General features: G+C 34.6%; 1 non-coding gene across 1 annotated transcript; it reads right to left on the bottom strand.

Moving 5' to 3' along the window:
* Positions 1-2,508: 2,508 nt before the first annotated feature.
* LOC103496365 (uncharacterized) lies at positions 2,509-7,323 on the bottom strand. Its single transcript, XR_007824761.1, has 2 exons — positions 6,897-7,323; positions 2,509-2,849 (listed from the first exon to the last, which is right to left on the bottom strand). It is a non-coding gene; the product is annotated as an uncharacterized LOC103496365 (transcript).
* Between the last annotated feature and the right edge of the window lie 9,896 nt (positions 7,324-17,219).

Raw genomic sequence — 17,219 nt, forward strand, 5'->3', positions numbered from 1 at the left:
TTTGTTGGGCGTTTAGGCTTGGCGAGAAAGCTTGCATGGATCCCAAAAGATCACAAATTGAGTCTATTTTCTATATTGGGGCTACTGTTTAATTTGAAGAGAGGAAGATTGAGTTTGAGTTGAAAGAAGGGAGAAGGGTCATTTTCAGAAGAAATTTTAACAGTTTCACTTTAAGGAGGCTACAGAACAAAAATATGTGGAGTTTTTGGCTAAAACTTTAAGGTATGCAAGTTAAGACGTTTTCCAGCAACATTATAGAAGGAAATAATTTCATTTTGGTTTTGGATTTTAATATATTAAGCTATAAAGTAAAGTTAAGGTTCTGGCCGAGAAATGGTATTCTGGACAGTGTTGGTGGTTGGTCGAGTATGAGGGGTTGCTAGGCGAGAAGAGTGTGTGTTTTAGGTTAAAAGAGGTTAGTGTGTGCGTTAGGCTTGTATTGGATGCACAACCCACGCACAAGGCAAGAAACGCATGGAACGCACGGCAAGCCCACGCGCCAAAGGGCCACACTTGACGCATGAGGTTAGTACACAAGGTTAGCATGCAAGATGCGAGACACAACATGCCACCCCATACGAGGTTAACATGCAGCAAGGCCTGCTTAGGTCCTGCGCACACATGTCGGCCACCCCCTACGCACCAACCATGCCAAATATGAGATTTTTGGTTGTTTCTTGTGTTTTTTGTATTTTTGAGTAAAGTTCTAATATTTTTATAATAAAAGGGAATTAAATGGAATTATTTCCTATTATTTCAAGGATGAAGGAGATTTAAAAAGTTTACAAGCCGAGGGTTTAAGCTACCATCTGTGAGTGACAAAGTGATTTCTAAATGAAGTTTCTAATCATATTTTTACAAGCTCACTGGTTAAAAAAATGATTCCAAAGCATGAGTTTAAAAATGAAAAGCAAAGCATGTATTTAATGTGAAAAGTTGTTTATGAGATTTACGAGCAATGTTTTATGATTACGCTTTAAGTATCTAGAACATATTTATTAAATGTTTTAGAAAGTTGTTGCAAAAGCATGACTTTATTGTGAGAATGGCTTTAAGCAAGAAAACCTTGTTTGTTCTATATACAAAGTTCTTGATGGTCAATGTACATAGTTTCAGGGGTATAGGGCTATGTTGACCACTTAGTCGCTACCACCAAGTTCAGGCATGATAGTACGATCAACACTTTGCTATTTTGACCGAGTTCAAGCATTACATCGTCATGACCGAGTTCAAGCATGATATAATCATGATCGAGTTTCAGGCACAGTAGGTCAAGCTTGTTTCTATCATGACTGAATTTTCAAGGTATAGAATAAATAAAGATAAAGATAAAGAATTGCTTTAACAAAGAAAGAAAGTTTCAGCAAAGATTTACTTAGAAAGAAATAGTAGAAAAAGTTTAACAATTTTATACCATGCAGTATGTTTATTGACTGTTTGGTAAATGATTAAAAATTTATTATCTTAAAAATATGTTTTATTAAAACCTATCACTCACCATACTATTTAATTCACCCTTTCCAAATGTTTTCCCACTTTCCACATAGAGATTGTGATCCGTGAGCCTAACTGTTGTCTCCAATTTGCTATGTAAAGTTGTAAATAGTTTTGTTACTTTCTGTTAGTACTTAGTGCAAACGATGTCATATGCTTACATCTTCGGTCTAAGTTTAGTTTATCTGGCTGTTTATTTTTGCTTGTTTCAAGTGTCGTTTGTATATAATGGCAACTAGTCTTATGTTGTTTAGAGAACTCCTATAATGAAGTTTGTTTAATTTGTATTTATCATATTATATTCGCTGCATAAGATATTTTACTCAAGTGATTTAATATTGCAAAAGAATTAGTAGTCAAGATCAATTGGCGTGTGAAGAAAAAAGCGATGGCAGTTTCTCGCCACATCTGGAGTGAATTTAAACACTCAACTTTTTGAATAACACAAAAGAAACAATAATCCTAATAATGGTGGGAAAAAGGGTTTGGTCAGTCACCAACTTTTATGACATATTAATGCAGTGAATTTGAGGTTGGGTCAAATCTGTTGTAAAAAAAACAGAGAATTCATCCGATTTTCTGAGTGTGATTCAATAAGCTGAATAATTAATCTAAAAATAACAACTTAAACAACATGACACTGATTATCTAACATTTCTCCTACACCAAATATCATAACATATTGTCAAATTCAGTCCCTTTATGAACCAGTTGGAGAGTTATACACAAAATCAAAAAAGAAAAGAAAGATGAACATTCAAGTAGCAACCTCAAAATAAGAAAATACAACAAAAGGACATGGATATTGTGAGTCATAACATTAGGAACTATAATGTACTTTCAATAGCTAAGTATCAAGAAACATCAAGTTTGAAAATTTTTTAGCCCTAGCATAAAGAATGGCATCCTGCTGATCATGCTTTCAAAGGTACTAAACAATCAATAAGAATAATTGAAAGAGAACACAAATTTTGTTATTTTTAAAAAAGGAACTTCAATAAACCCCAACTCATGGGCAAAGGAAACAAGGTAAACATTAATTACATCCAAAACCCAAATCAGAACGTCACTACGACAACCCAACTTTGCTCAACATCTTCCAAATTGGAGCATGGCAGATTACATAATGAGTAACTTTGTTACACACAAGAAGGCACAGTATCCGACACAAATTTCATCGACAGTATTCTTAACCTCAGTAAAATCTGACAAGCATTGTTAACCAGATTCACCACGTCCCTAACATTAGATTCAACTATAGTAGCAAACGGGAAGGGAAGATCAAAAGAGAGGAAGATTAAGCTCATGATGACAGGTTGAACTTCAAGTAACTTGATAGGCCATTCCTAGTTAACCTTCCGAAAGCCAAGTTAGACAAGAAAATTGTCAGCTCGACATTATTCTCAAGGCAGATAAGAAAAGACAGGGATCAAACCTCCATTGGAAAGAGACCCCAAGACAAAGTTTTTCAAAACGGTAAAGGGTAAATAGACAGAGCATATAAAAAAAGAGTGATAAAACATGAACAAGTACGCCCTACTTAACCAAAGAGTTCATAGAATGCTCTCTAGTTTGTGAAGATCCGTAAAAAGTTGGAAAATGAAAGAATCTTTGATAACACTAGAGCTAGGCGAAAACAAAACCCTGTTTTTGAACTTGAACCTAGAGAGAAAAACAAATTAGAAAAGAAACGAGGAAGTAAAGAACACCTGAGAATTTTGATAGAAGTAGTGGCATGTGGGATCTTGGCGTATGTTTGACAACTTAAATAAACAAACTCTAACTTGTGTCATCTTTATCATCATGATCCCCTCAAAAGGAAACCTCTATCCGGAAACTTTCTTTTATCAAGTTGCAATCTTTCCGAAATCCAAAAACGGTTTAGCTAAAGAAATTCATCAAATAAATGTTAAAACCAAAGGAAAGCGTCTGGGGAAAGAAGATACTAAAAAGTCTAGAACACACCTTTACATCGAATAAATGCACCTAGAACCTTGCTTGGGCCCTCTCGTAGGATTATACGAAAATAGAGGTGCACTGTCCTTCCACACTTCATTCATAGGATCAACAAAGAATAAAAGATTTACTCCTCATAGGATCAACAAAGAATAAAAGATTTACTCCAGGATTTTCCATTGTGGATGAGAATAAGAGCAATGTTCATCAGAGGACTCTTGTTGCTCAAATCCTCCTCAACCTATTCGTAATCAACTCCCTTTTCAGCAGGAAAATTGAACCCTCATCCCCAACATAGGACAAAACTTCCACTTCTCTTCATCTTCCATTTTTGCACCTGCAAGGAAAAGATCCAATATGGAACAGAGTCGGACACTGCCATTCTAGCGACGAGTGGGAACGAGGAGGAAGGTGGTTGGTAGCTAATGGAGGGGGAGAGATTTTGATGTACGCTAAATCAAGGAAAAATAAGTTCCCTGATGATAAGGAAATATAAAAATTCATACCAGCCCACATTTTTCCTGCACTTGTAATAGCAGTTTCTAGAAACTGCTATAACCCTGAAAATTTTGTTGCTATATTTTGTTCTAGTGCTATGGTCTGCATAGTACATGCCAGGAAGCCAAACGACGGAGACTGCTTGCTATTATGTAAGTTAAAGCTTGTGAGGACATAATCATACTCATAGCGTACATCATGTGAAGGAAAAATTACTGATGTGGCAGTTAACTCCAAACCTTTGAATACAGGTTAGACAACAGTTTTTTTTTATTCTCCAGAGTATATAACTGCCAACTACATTGCTCTAGTCTCCCCAAAACTACCACAAAAATATCCCCAGATATGGTGTCAATCCCTCAAGCGGACAAAACTATACCATTTGTATGTTCTTATAAGGTCCTTTGTCTTTTGCAGCCTTCCAGGAAAATACGCCATAGAAGAGCATCGGGGGGAAAAGGCATGGAGGCGATCACCTTCTCTGCTTCTACAACATGTCCATGTGAAGAAAGCAAGTCAACCACACATTGATAATGATTCATTTCTGGTTCAACCCCATATTTTACTTTCATCTTACTAAACAACTCCATTCCTTCTTCAACAAGCCCACCATGCTTGCAAGCTGTAAGCACTGCAATGAGAGCTACCCTATCTGGTTTAAGACCCAAAAGCTCCATTTCCGCAAACCTTTTCATGGCTTCATAAGCATGTCCATGTAATCCAAGAACAGAGATTAGAACTGTCCATGTGATTAAGTTTCTACCTTTCACTTCGTCAAATATTTTCAAAGCACATTCAATGCTTCCACATTTTCCATACATGTCAATTAGCAGATTGCACACAAATGTATCACAATAACCTGAACCATTCTTTATCATAACGCCATGAATTGAACTGCCCAGAGCAAGGTTACACAGTTTAGCACAAACACTCAGAAGGGAGGTGAATGTGTAATTGTCTGGGTAGATTTGGTGTACAAGCATGCATTTGAAAAGTTCTAGAACTTTGAAATATTCATTCATTTTTGCACAAGCTTCTATCAAAATATTCCAAGATATAAGGTCAGGTCCTTCAAGAGGACAAAGCAATTTCTGTGTTTCATCGTATAGGCAAACTCTATTATAATATCCTGCAACTATGTTAGAATGCACAACAGAAGGCTGTTTGTTAGAATCAGAGACATAAGCCAGGACATCAGATATGAGACCATGTTTGGCATAAGAAGAAGCAAGAGAGCTTGATACATAATCATTCTCCTCGTATCCCATTCTTATAATCAAACCATGAATTTGAGGTAACTCTGAAACTAATAGTGTCTTCATAATGGCTGAAAATGTAAATTCGTTAGGTCTATAACCAAAATGGAGCATTTTTATCAGTAAATAAAACGAGGAAGTGTAGCAATTGATTGAGTAACCCAAAATCAAAGCATTCCAAGAAACCACATTCTTCTCAGAGCTTTTTGAACTTGGCATAAAAGTCAATCAAAGCAGTACCCACAAATACATCAGACTCCAAAGCATAACGAACAGTTTTTGAGTGAAAATATTCTCCATAAATTGAACTTCCAAGACAACTACAAGAGTTGACAGCGTTTACAAACGATGCCTGGGTAGGAGTTAGTCCATTTGCTGCCATACTGTAAAAGAGTTCTAGTGCTATTTCAGGTCTATTGACTTTTGTCCCTACGGCAATGATTGAATTATATGTCACAACATCCCGTACAGGCACCTCTTCAAACAGTTTGTCAGCAAAGAAAAAGCCTCCACATTGTAAATACATGTTCAACAGAGAATTTACAACCAGAACTTCATAATAAAAGCCAATTTTAATCACAATACCATGTAACAATTGGCCAAATTTCAAGTCTTCTTCGCGTGAAAAACAAGACAAAACACCCACAAAAGAGAACTTTGAAAGTTCCATCCCTTCACACATAAGCTCACAAAACATTAACTTGCATTCATCCACAAGTTGGTTACGACCAAGCAATGACAATATTGAATTCCATGTCACCAAACTTTTCCAACACATATCTTCCAAAACCCGTAGAGCTTCCTCAAAGCATCCATCCCTGCCATACAGCCCCAACAAGGCCGTACCTACAATAGCACCAGAATGAAATAGTCCATTTTTAACCGATAACCCCTGCAACTGGGCACCCTGCCAAACATCCAACAACTCTACCGACAATAACCCACCAAATGTGAATTGGGTCGGTTCAAAACCACAATTTCTCATCTCCGAAAACAAATCCCATGCTTCCTTCACAAATCCAAGTCGGCCGTACCCACTAATCATCGTGTTGTAAGACACCACATTTCGATGGGGCATTTCGTCGAACAGATTACGTGCCATGGATAACATCCCAATAGAAGTATACTGGGACATAAGATTATTATGCACAAATATGGCCTGGTTTGGAACAGGACCCATTGTAATTGTGAGAGCATGAAGCGATCTTGTGATTTTAAGAGAAGGATCCTTGGAACATGCTTGAAGCAAGTGGAGGAGAAGGTGATGGTGCTTAATGATGGCCATTGAAGCTCATGCAGTGCTGTAAGGAACTTGGGTAGGCTACAACGTGGTTTCTGCATTGACTTTTAAGTATGTATACCTGTTTTCACTGGTACAGAATAACTGAACAAGCTCCTGTTACCACTTGTTAGAAATTACTTCAAGCTTTGAAATCACTTGGTATAAGTTTCTTGTACTAGACCAGAACATAGAACCAAATATAGAACGCAATAGCCAGATAACCACAAAGCATCGAAGAATGAACAACACAAAAATACATTCACTTTGAGAACACTTGAAGGATTTGCAATCAATTAACAATTAACAATTACAGATATCAACAAGATGGCAACAATCTGTAAATTACACCAAACCCGACTATACCGTCGACCAAACACCAGCAAACTGAGAGACAGAGACCCAAAGCTTACCGAAAACCACCACTGACCGGAGATCCACGTGTGGAACAACCCACTGCAAACCTAAGAAGAACCAACGGCAGAATAACACCCAACGGCTAAACTCAACTCTGACGGCTCGAAACCACGGCCAAGACCGCCACCGCTCGAGACCAGCCACCAAGCCGCTGTCAAACTGCTCGAAAAAACTGACGTACTCCGTCAACTGAACGCCACTCCTAACTGGGCGGAAGGACCTCCAGTGACTTCAATCTCCGTCCGGTAACTGTTCGACTCAGTTCCTCCGTTGCAGAAGTTTTCGTCAGCTGCTGTGTCGCTCTCTTTTTCTCAGTTTTCGGCTGCCCCTGACCCCTGATCTTCCTCTCCTTCCTTTTCCCTAATGAAAAAGACCGGAAGAAAGAAAATAAAGTTAATTTCAAAAGTGCCATTTAGGGCTAATTTACGACTCTACCCCAATATAAAACAAATTTTGAAATATTTTGTCATTTTTGTAGGGTTATCATAATAATATGCATTAGTTGTGTCGATTTATCTGATACAACCTCCGGTGTCGACTTGAAATACCTTTGAGTGAATGTATATTTGAAACATTTTATTAATTGAGATTTATTTCAATACTAAACTAATCCTAATTCTAGGATTAACTTACTCTTATGACAAATATATCTTTTATTAGTATTTATCTCATTTATCATTAAATAGTAGCCATTGGAATTCATAAATTGCAATAGAGGTTTTCCAATTTAGCATTAATCTTTATTTATTCTATTGTGGCTAGATTTCACAATTGCGGTTAAAAGAGTCAAAAAGAAGGATAGAAGAACACCGAAGGAATGGACCCAAAAACAATTCCAGTATGGTCGACTTCAGCCCAACATAGCCTAGGTCTTAAGGGATAAAAGTCTGGCGCATGTAGCAAGAATGTTGGATCGGTCGATCTTGAGCAACTTAAAGCAAATCCATTGGAAAGTTGAAAATTTATGTGCTCTTGATAGTTGTTGGGTAATGGGTTTTAGGGATTTTGAAGGTTTCAACCAAGTCTTATCGGAGAAACAAGTTTGACATTTTCTTCAAAGCTCTACTAGCCTCCTAACAAGATTGTTTACAGGGAAATATTTTTGTTATAAGTATTTGATTGATGTGTCTGAGGTTCTAATATGTTGTATGTTCGGCGTCGTAGTGTGCTTTGGGGCACAAGTTGTTAAAGAGTGGCATTAGAAGAAGAATTGGAAAGGGGAAGGCTACTTTTGTTTTCACCCATATGTGGCTACCAAGGGAGCCTTCCTTTAAGCCATTTACACCTCGGGTGTGGGAGAATGTTAATATGTCTGAGCTTTTTTCTGAAGGAAGGTTAGGATGTCACTAAGTTACATAAACTTTTATGGGAGGTGGATGTTACTACAATTTTGTCTATTTCTATGTACAAAACGAGGATTTCCAATTTGTGGATCTAACATTACACTAAAAATGAGAATTTCACTCCAAGTAATGCTTATAGGCTTTTTATTCAAACTAAAGGGATTCTTTCCCCTTCTAGTGTTAGCCCTAATCGTGCATGGTGGAAAAAGGTTTTGACATCTAATCTTCCCTTAAAAGATTAATATTTTCCTTTGGAAGACTTTTCATAGTATTGTCCCAACAAACTGTAATCTTATTAAGAAACATATCTTTTTTCAATAGTGGTGTGTGTTGTGGTCAGGCTTATGAATAAGAATTCCACGTGTTGTTTAAATTCAAAAAGCATCTAGAATTTGGTTGCAGTCGTTAATTGAGATTTCAAGGCTGGCTAGTTATTTGTGCTCTTTGGGCGAAATTTTCATTAAAGCCACCTCTTGTTTGAGCTATGAGCATTTTTCTTTTGTTTAATATGGGATATAGGGCGATTTGGAGGATAGAAACAAGGTTTATCTCCACATACCTATTGCTCTAGTTAGGTTTTAAGTAGAATGGATTTATGACTATGTGAATGAAATATCGGGGGCTAATAACATGTCGAGTTTTGATGGTGTTTCATCTGTCTTACTCATGATAATATCCTTATGTTTCATAATATCATATCTTTCATTAGCATCACATAAACATGAGTACATTGAATCAACTTTAATTTATATCTATTGAACTTAGTATTTTGGCCACTTTTGTGACTAACAAATTATTCATAATATAGATATCAAATAACATAATATTCAAGTAATTTATCTTCTTAATTAGCAAAACACTATCAATAGAATATCTATAAGACTTATAAATTTGACCACTTACTAGTTTTGAGAGGATGCTAACTAACAATCGAGGTGTGAATAGTGAAGAGAAGCTAGTTGTCTTGTGTTGGAAATGACTTGTGGGCTTAAGCCCATAAGCAAAGTATGTTGATGGTGATAACATAACTCTTTCACCATATGCGCTTTATCGTCTGTCCAGTTGGACGGGTGGTTCGGGTTCAGGCTTACATCAAAAAGAGGTAATTATTTATTACTTATCCATTTAAACTTATAATCGCTTATGGTATCATGTCTATGGTATCCGGTTCTTACGTTATCTCATGTATCCGGTTCTCACATTCTCCCGTTGACCCTTCAGTTTTGATTTTCCGCTCTATATGTTTCAACTTGTCTTCACCATTTGCATCATCCGAAAACCATCTCTGTCGCTTTCGGAAACTATCTCTATTTCTCTTCACTATTTTGAGCATCTTCATTTTGTTTTCATTCCTTATTTCAACGAGTGCACGTCTGAATAGGGGAGCTGTGTTTACCTTGGAAAGTAACCGACAACACGATTGGCACATCGGTTGGTCGTAATTGCTTTTGGGACAGTGATTCGTCACGATATAACAATCTATTTTGTTTGACATTCTTGTCTTATTTTTACTACAATCTAAAAACAATTAAACAATGTCAATCAACAAATCCAATAAGGTTCTTCCTAATCTGTCTAAATTTGAACCACTTGATGGAACGAATTACTGTCAATGGTCCTAAAGATTATCGATCTTCTTTTAGTAGTTAGAAGCTAACTATGTTCTTACCACAGATCTACCATCTGATCTGCATACTGCAGTAACCATTCCAGCACCTTCTTCTGATCTAGAATCATCCACGAGCCCTCCTGCCATTGACCAATTAAACCAAGTGTCTATAGCTAATCCTGAGAAATACGAAAAGGACAACAAGACAGTTCACAGGTATCTATTGAACCATATGTTAGGTCTAATATTCAACCTGTTCGTGGTCCAAAAATCTACCAAAGCAATCTGGAGTACTTTGGAACTCAGTATGGTGGAGATGATGCAGGCTAGAAAAAGTATGTTGTTGGAAAATAGCTACAGTTTCAAATGACGGAAGAGAAACCTATTGTAGAACAAATTCATGAATATGAGAATTTGAGGCAAATGTTCTATTTGAAGGAATGAAGATGTGTGAAATACTCCAAGTGAATGTACTGCTCGAGAAATTTCCTTCGTCATGGAACAACTACCAAAATCACCTGAAAGATTAAAAAAAGGACTTGAAACTTCATGAGCTAATCATCCATAAACGTACAAAAGAAGCATACATATTGAAAGATAAGCTCGTTTATGAAAATATAAATTATATTATTGCTAACCTGAATCTTCTACTATTGGCAAAGATAGGTTCAAAAGTTTTAAAAGGCAGAATGAGAAAAACTCACAAAAGAAAGGATAGTTCAAGGCTGCTGGTGGAAAAATCAAGAAGAAGAAATTGATATGTTATGTCTGTGGGAAAAGGGGACACAAATCTTATCAATGCAATCAAATGAAATGAAGGTCAAACCAGAGACCTATACCACAAGCCAATCTTGCTGAACAAGATGATGATATCATAGCATCCGCTGTGGAGGTTAACCTGATTGAAAATAAGACTGATTGGATTCTCAATACTAGAGCTTCGAGACATTTTTGCACTAATTGAGAACTTTCTTCATGACTACGAGGACACTATGGATGGAAAATGTGTGTTCATGGGAAACTAAGCCACTGCAGGAGTGCTTGGGAAAGAGAAGGTTATTTTAAAATTAACTTCTAGAAAAAATTATCTTTAAGTAATGTCTTGTATGTACCTTCCTTATGTAGGAATCTGGGAGTCTGTTGAATCAGGTTGCTCTTAAAATTATACTGAAAGATAACAAAGTTATCCTCACAAAAAACGGAGACTCTGTTGGTAAGGGCCTAAGGGTATCTATCTGATGGTTTATGAATGCAAGTACTTCTAGTTCTACTTACATGGTTGAATCATTGATATGTGGCATGATAGACTAGGTCATGTAAATTTTGCATTAATTAGGAAGCTTAAAGAATTAAAACTAATTAATGCATTTGAATCACATGAAACTAGTAAATGTTCTGTTTGTGTAGAAAGTAAATATTTTAAGAAACCTTTCAAATTTGTTATGACTAGAAGTACAAAATTGTTAGAATTAATTCATTTTGGTCTAGTCGATTTCAAAAACACTTAAAGAAAAGGTGAAAAAATTATTATGTATCTTTTGTTGATGACTTTTCTAGATTTACTAAGATTTATCTCATAAAAACAAATGATGAACCTATGTTTTTGAAATTTAAGGCAGAAGTTGAAAAAACGGTTAGATAAAAAGATTAAGATCATATTGAGGTGGTGAATACAATGATAAATTTCTTATGAATTTTTGTGAATCAAATGGTATTATTCATGAATTTACTGCCTCTTATTCACCACAACAAAATGGTATAGCATGAGGGAGAAATAGAATCCTTAAGGAAATGATGAATGTTATGTTATTAAGTTCTGGATTATCTTATAATATGTAGGGGGAAGCCGTGTTATTTGCATATTTTATTCTCAACAGGGTTCCTTACAAAAAACTGAATAAAACTCTTTACGAACTTTAGAAATGATATGCACCTAATCTTTCTTACTTGAGGGTCTGGGGATGTTTGGCTAAGGTACCATATCCTACACTCAAGAAATCTACGGTAGGGTTTAAAACCTTTAACGATGTGTTTATTGGTTATGCTCAAATAGTGCTGCATATAGATTTATGTGTTTAAATGACAAAACCATATGTGAATATAGATCCGCAGAGTTCTTTGAGCATGTTTTTCCTTTAAAAGAAGAAATTAAATCTCTGTCTATTTCTTGCTTGTCTAGTAGTATACATGATTTTGAAAACACTTCAACTATTAGTAAAACATCAGAATCTGAAAGTGTTAATACTTCTAATGTAATATATGCATTAGAACATAGAAGGAAAAAAAGACAGAGAATTGAGAAAAGTTTTGGACGGATTTCTTAACCACTTTTGTAGTCGAAAGAGACGATGATATCAACCGTAATGTCACATGTTTGTATCTAATAGATGGGGATCATAAACTTACCAAGAGGCCTTAAACTCTGTAGACTCAAGTATGTGAAAGGAAGCTATTAAGATTGAACTAGATTCTCTAACCATGAATCAAACATGAAATTTAGTTGACCTTCCTAAAGAGAGTAAACCAATTAAGTATAAGTGGATTTTCAAAAAGAAAACAAAACCATATGGTTCAATTGAAAGATATAAGACTAGATTAATAGTAGTAGGGTATACTAAAAACCAAGGTATATTAACTACTTTGACATGTATTTCCCTATAACCAAGATAACAACAATTAGAACCTTGATTGCACTAGTTGTCGTACACAGTCTTCTTATTCATCAAATGGATGTAAAAGCTATCTTTCTAAATGATGATCTAGAAGAAGAAATTTATCTGGCATAACCAGAATTGTTCAAAGTTACTGGTCAAAAGAACAAAATATGCAAATTTAGAAAACCTCTCTATGGTCTTAATCAAGCTCCTAAACAGTGATATGAAAAATGTAGTAGTACTTTGATAAACAATGGGTTTAAGATAAATTCTTATGATACATGTGTTTATTCAAAGTTTTTTGGAGTTAATTGTGTGATAATATGTTTGTATGTGAATGATATGTTGATCTCTAGAACAAACATAAAATAAATAAATAATACCAAGTTGTTTTGCCATCACATTTTGAAATGAAAGACCTAGAAGAAGCAGATGTAATTCTTGGTGTTAAAATCAGAAAACCGAAAATGGTTTTTATTTGTGTTAATCTCATTACATTGAGAAAATATTAAAGAAATTTGATAGCTTTGATGTTTCTTTAGTGAGAAGTCCCTATGATGCTAGTAAAAATCTTAAAAAGAATAAGGGAGATAGTGTGTCTCAATCTGAATATGCAAAGATCATAAGTAGTGCTATGTATTTAATGAACTACACTAAACCTTATATTGCATATGTTGTTAGTAGATTAAGTAGATACACACATAATCTTGATAAGTATCACTAAGACGCTTTACATCATTTGTTGAGATATATTTAAGTCACAAAAAATTACTATTTGCACTTTAACAAATTTTTTGTTGTATTAGAAGGTTATTGTGATGCAAACTGGGTTGCGAATAATAACAAGGTAAACTCTACTAGTGGTTATGTATTTTTGCTCGGAGGTGGAGCGATATCTTAAAATTTTGTAGAATAGACTTGCACAGCTAGATCCACTATGGAATCTGAATTTATTGCATTAGAATTGGCAGGACAAGAGATTAAATGGATTAAAAGCTTACTAGGAGATGTACCAATGTAAGGGACATTTGTACCAGTGTCTATACACTATGATTCATAGGTTGCCATAGGTATTGCCAATAATAGTGTTTATAATGGCAAAAGAAGACATATACGTCTTAGACATGGAGCTGTGAAACAATTATTGAAGGAAGAAACTATTTCCTTAAAATTTGTTCGATCTAAGAAGAACCTGGCTGGTCCTTTAACTAAAGGACTAACTAGAAAAATGGTTCTAGATTCCTTAGTGAACATGGGCCTGAAGTCCTAAAGTGATCTGTAGCACTTGATATTTAGTGGTCTATTATGATAAACTTGATGGTCCATAGCCTCCTATTGGGTGGTTTGTTGCGATAGACTTAATGGCCTCTAGCCTATTGTGTGGATAGTCCTCAAATTGACAAGAAGATATTAAAAACTTTTTAGTGGTCCATAATTTGTATAGATAGCAATCAAGCCTTCATAGCTGTTTTTAAGTGGTTTGTTTTGGCAAACTTGATAAAGCATATAATGTGTTAATGAAGGTGTGGTCGTCTTCTATGAAAGAGTTTAAAAGTCTCTTTCTAGAGCTTTCACAATAACCTGAGGTTCATGTGTATGGTCATGATAAGCACACATCTATATTGCAGAAAAAAAATGAAGACTAAGAATAAAGTGTGTTGTGAGGGCCTCAACTAGTGTTATTGAAAGTTCAAGATGTAATTCACTCTTTTTAACAAGGTTGTTGGCCTCTTCACTGCGTATCTACTCAAATCTTTAGATATTGATGTTTAAACTTGATATCCTATCTTAAATTCATAACACAATTGTCAAAATCTCATTTGTCTATCTGATAACTTTGTTGTTACAGTCATTTGTGGGGGATTGTTGGACATGACTTATGGGCCTAAGCCCATAGGCAAAGATGAAAGAAATTCACATTCCTTGTAGTCATTTGTGGGTTATGCTATCACCATCTACGCATGCCACTATTCATACGATCAGACAGGCGAGTCGGGTTCGAGTAACTGGGCTTGCATGAAAAAGAGGTAATATTTTATTATCTATTCGTTTAAACTTAGCTTGTAACCTCTTTAATTGGAAAATTCATTTGGTAATTAACTTGTTCTTTTGGTATTCCGTCTTTGGTAATCGGTTCTTCTATGTATCCTGTTCTCACATACTATGTTCGCATGTTCTCATGTTTTCCCTTGTATCTAGCTCTCACGTTCTCCCTTAGTTTCGGTTCTCACGTTCTTCTGTGGGTCCTTCACTTTCGGCCTTCAATTTTGGTTTTTCTCTTTATATATTTCAACTCATCTTCACCATCTGCATCATTTGAAAACCATCTCAATCTCGAAAACCATCTCTGCCATATTCAAAAACTATCTATGTTTCTCTTCGTTGTTATGTGCATCTTTGTTTTGTTTCTATTCCTTATTCTGATAAGTGCAAGTCTGAATAGGGGAGCTGTGTTAACCTTAAGGAGCAACTAGCAACATGATTAGCACCTCGATTGGTCGTAATTGCTTTCAGGACAGTGGTTCGTCACGACACAACAATTTATTTTGTTCAACATTCTAGTCTTATTTTTTCTACATCTCGTTGGTTCTTCAAAATATTTGGAAGCCTCCAGTGGTGGTTGGGTGAAAATTAATTTTGATGTTGCTTTGCCATCCTTTTAGAGAGGGCATTGTGATCGAGCTTGATTGTGAGAGAGGCGACAAGGTTCCTGGAGGCAAGACCGGTGTTCTAGCAATGGTATTTTTGGGGGGAGGTGAGTAAACTTTCTATGTTTAGCTTGGTTTTCCAACTTTGATGGTTTCGCGATTAAGAGTGATGGAAGAAGTATGGTTAAAAATATTAAAGCCGTGAGTTTTTATGCTGAGGATTTCCATTTGCTTAATGTTTCCAATGTCGTGGATTTAGCTTTTGCCCTAGAGAGTGACTGTGACGGTCAAGTTTGCATTATCGAGTCACGATTTTTATGGTTGGCTATGTAATTTTTCGAATGGGCTCTCTCATCTTGTTAGGATCGATTTGGTTTCTTTGAGTTAACGTTATCTTCTTATTCTTCTTCAGACAAAAAAGTAAAAGATAAAAAATTGAGACCATTTCCTTTTAAAATTTAAAATTTTTGATTTGATTTAAAAAAATATTGGTGAATAGTAGATAATGAATCTAAAAATTTAAAGGTGGAAAAAATGTTTATAGACTTGATTTAAAAATAAAAAATAAAAAAATAAATACTAAATAAAACTGGAATAGAATAGAATTGAATCGAATAGAATTGAATTTGTTAAGTTGGGCATCATCTACATACAAATTATGGAGTTTAAATCTTCAAAATCTAGCAATGTTGATTAGTTCAAACTTTCAGTCGAAATTTCAAAATTTTGGTAGTGGAATTTGGACGATTGTTCCCCAAATTTCTCTCTCTAATGTTTTTTTTTTTTTTTTTTGTTAGCAATTAGGTATGTTTTTTGTTACTCTTTTATCCTACAAAATCTTTATTCTCAAGAAATTAGAATTACGTATACTTTCATTTAAATACTTTGCATTGAATTTTTACATCACTTCAACTCTAACTTGAATGAATGTGAGTTTTCCGATATTTCTTTCATTTTCTTTCTGTTGATGTTTCTTGTTCTTCTTTCTTTCTTTTTCATCATTCTGTGTTGCATTGATTTTTTTTATTCTCATCATATCATGTTGGTTTAATTCGTGATTTTTCATTTTTGTTTCCACTTCCTTTTATTATAAAAATGTACCATTATTTTATATATAAATATTTAATGTTTTTTAATTTTATATATTTTTAAATATAATAAAATAAATTAAAATATTTACAAGATGTAGCAAAATTTTAGATTCTATAAATGATAGAAACTAATAAACTTCTATCAACGTCACTATCCCTTTGAAATAATTTTGTTATATTTATAAGTGTCACTATCACTTATAAATTATAGAAACTAATAAACTTCTATCATTATCGTTGTTTATAACTGTATCAATGTTTATTATAGATAGAATTTGAAATTTTACTATCTTTTGTAAATATTTTGTTCAATTTGTCTTTGACAATGGACCATTAGCCAAAATAATGCTATTTTTTAAACTTATTACCAATATACTGTTGTTTTCAAACTTATTACGAAAATGTGGTTTTTTTTTTAATTTTTTTAAAAGGGCGAGTCTTGTATATTTAAAAAAAAAAATTTCACACTGGGCGAGTCTCTCTGTATATTTAAAAAAAAAATTGCACCTAGGGCGAGTCTTCAAGACTTGTATTGTTAAAAAAAAAGGTAGAAAATACGTGATTTGAAAAAGTGGAGATATATAAAAAGAATAATGCGTGAGAATGTGAGAATTGATGTATGTTGGAATTAATATTTGGAACATTGTAATGAATAAATAGCATTTCTATTTTACCATTCAACAAGTGGGTTGTGTCTATTATTTAGCTCATCCAATTAAGTCAAAATTATAAATCATTATTAATTGAATCCTACATATGTATATATTCAATAGAAAAATATATATTTGTCGTTCAACATGTGAATGAAAACTTTGAAGAATTAGAAATTAATCAAAACCTTGGAAATTTCTAATTCTTTTTTGGCTCGTTTTGGATTTCGTATTATAAACTTAGATGATCTGGTATACTCTGCATGCATCTCTTCACCATACAAAAAATCAAAATATATTTGTCTATTAATTGGAGGCCGTAAA

The sequence above is a fragment of the Cucumis melo genome, chromosome 11, assembly GCF_025177605.1.
Source record: "Cucumis melo cultivar AY chromosome 11, USDA_Cmelo_AY_1.0, whole genome shotgun sequence".
In the NCBI taxonomy this organism is placed as follows: Eukaryota; Viridiplantae; Streptophyta; class Magnoliopsida; order Cucurbitales; family Cucurbitaceae; genus Cucumis; species Cucumis melo.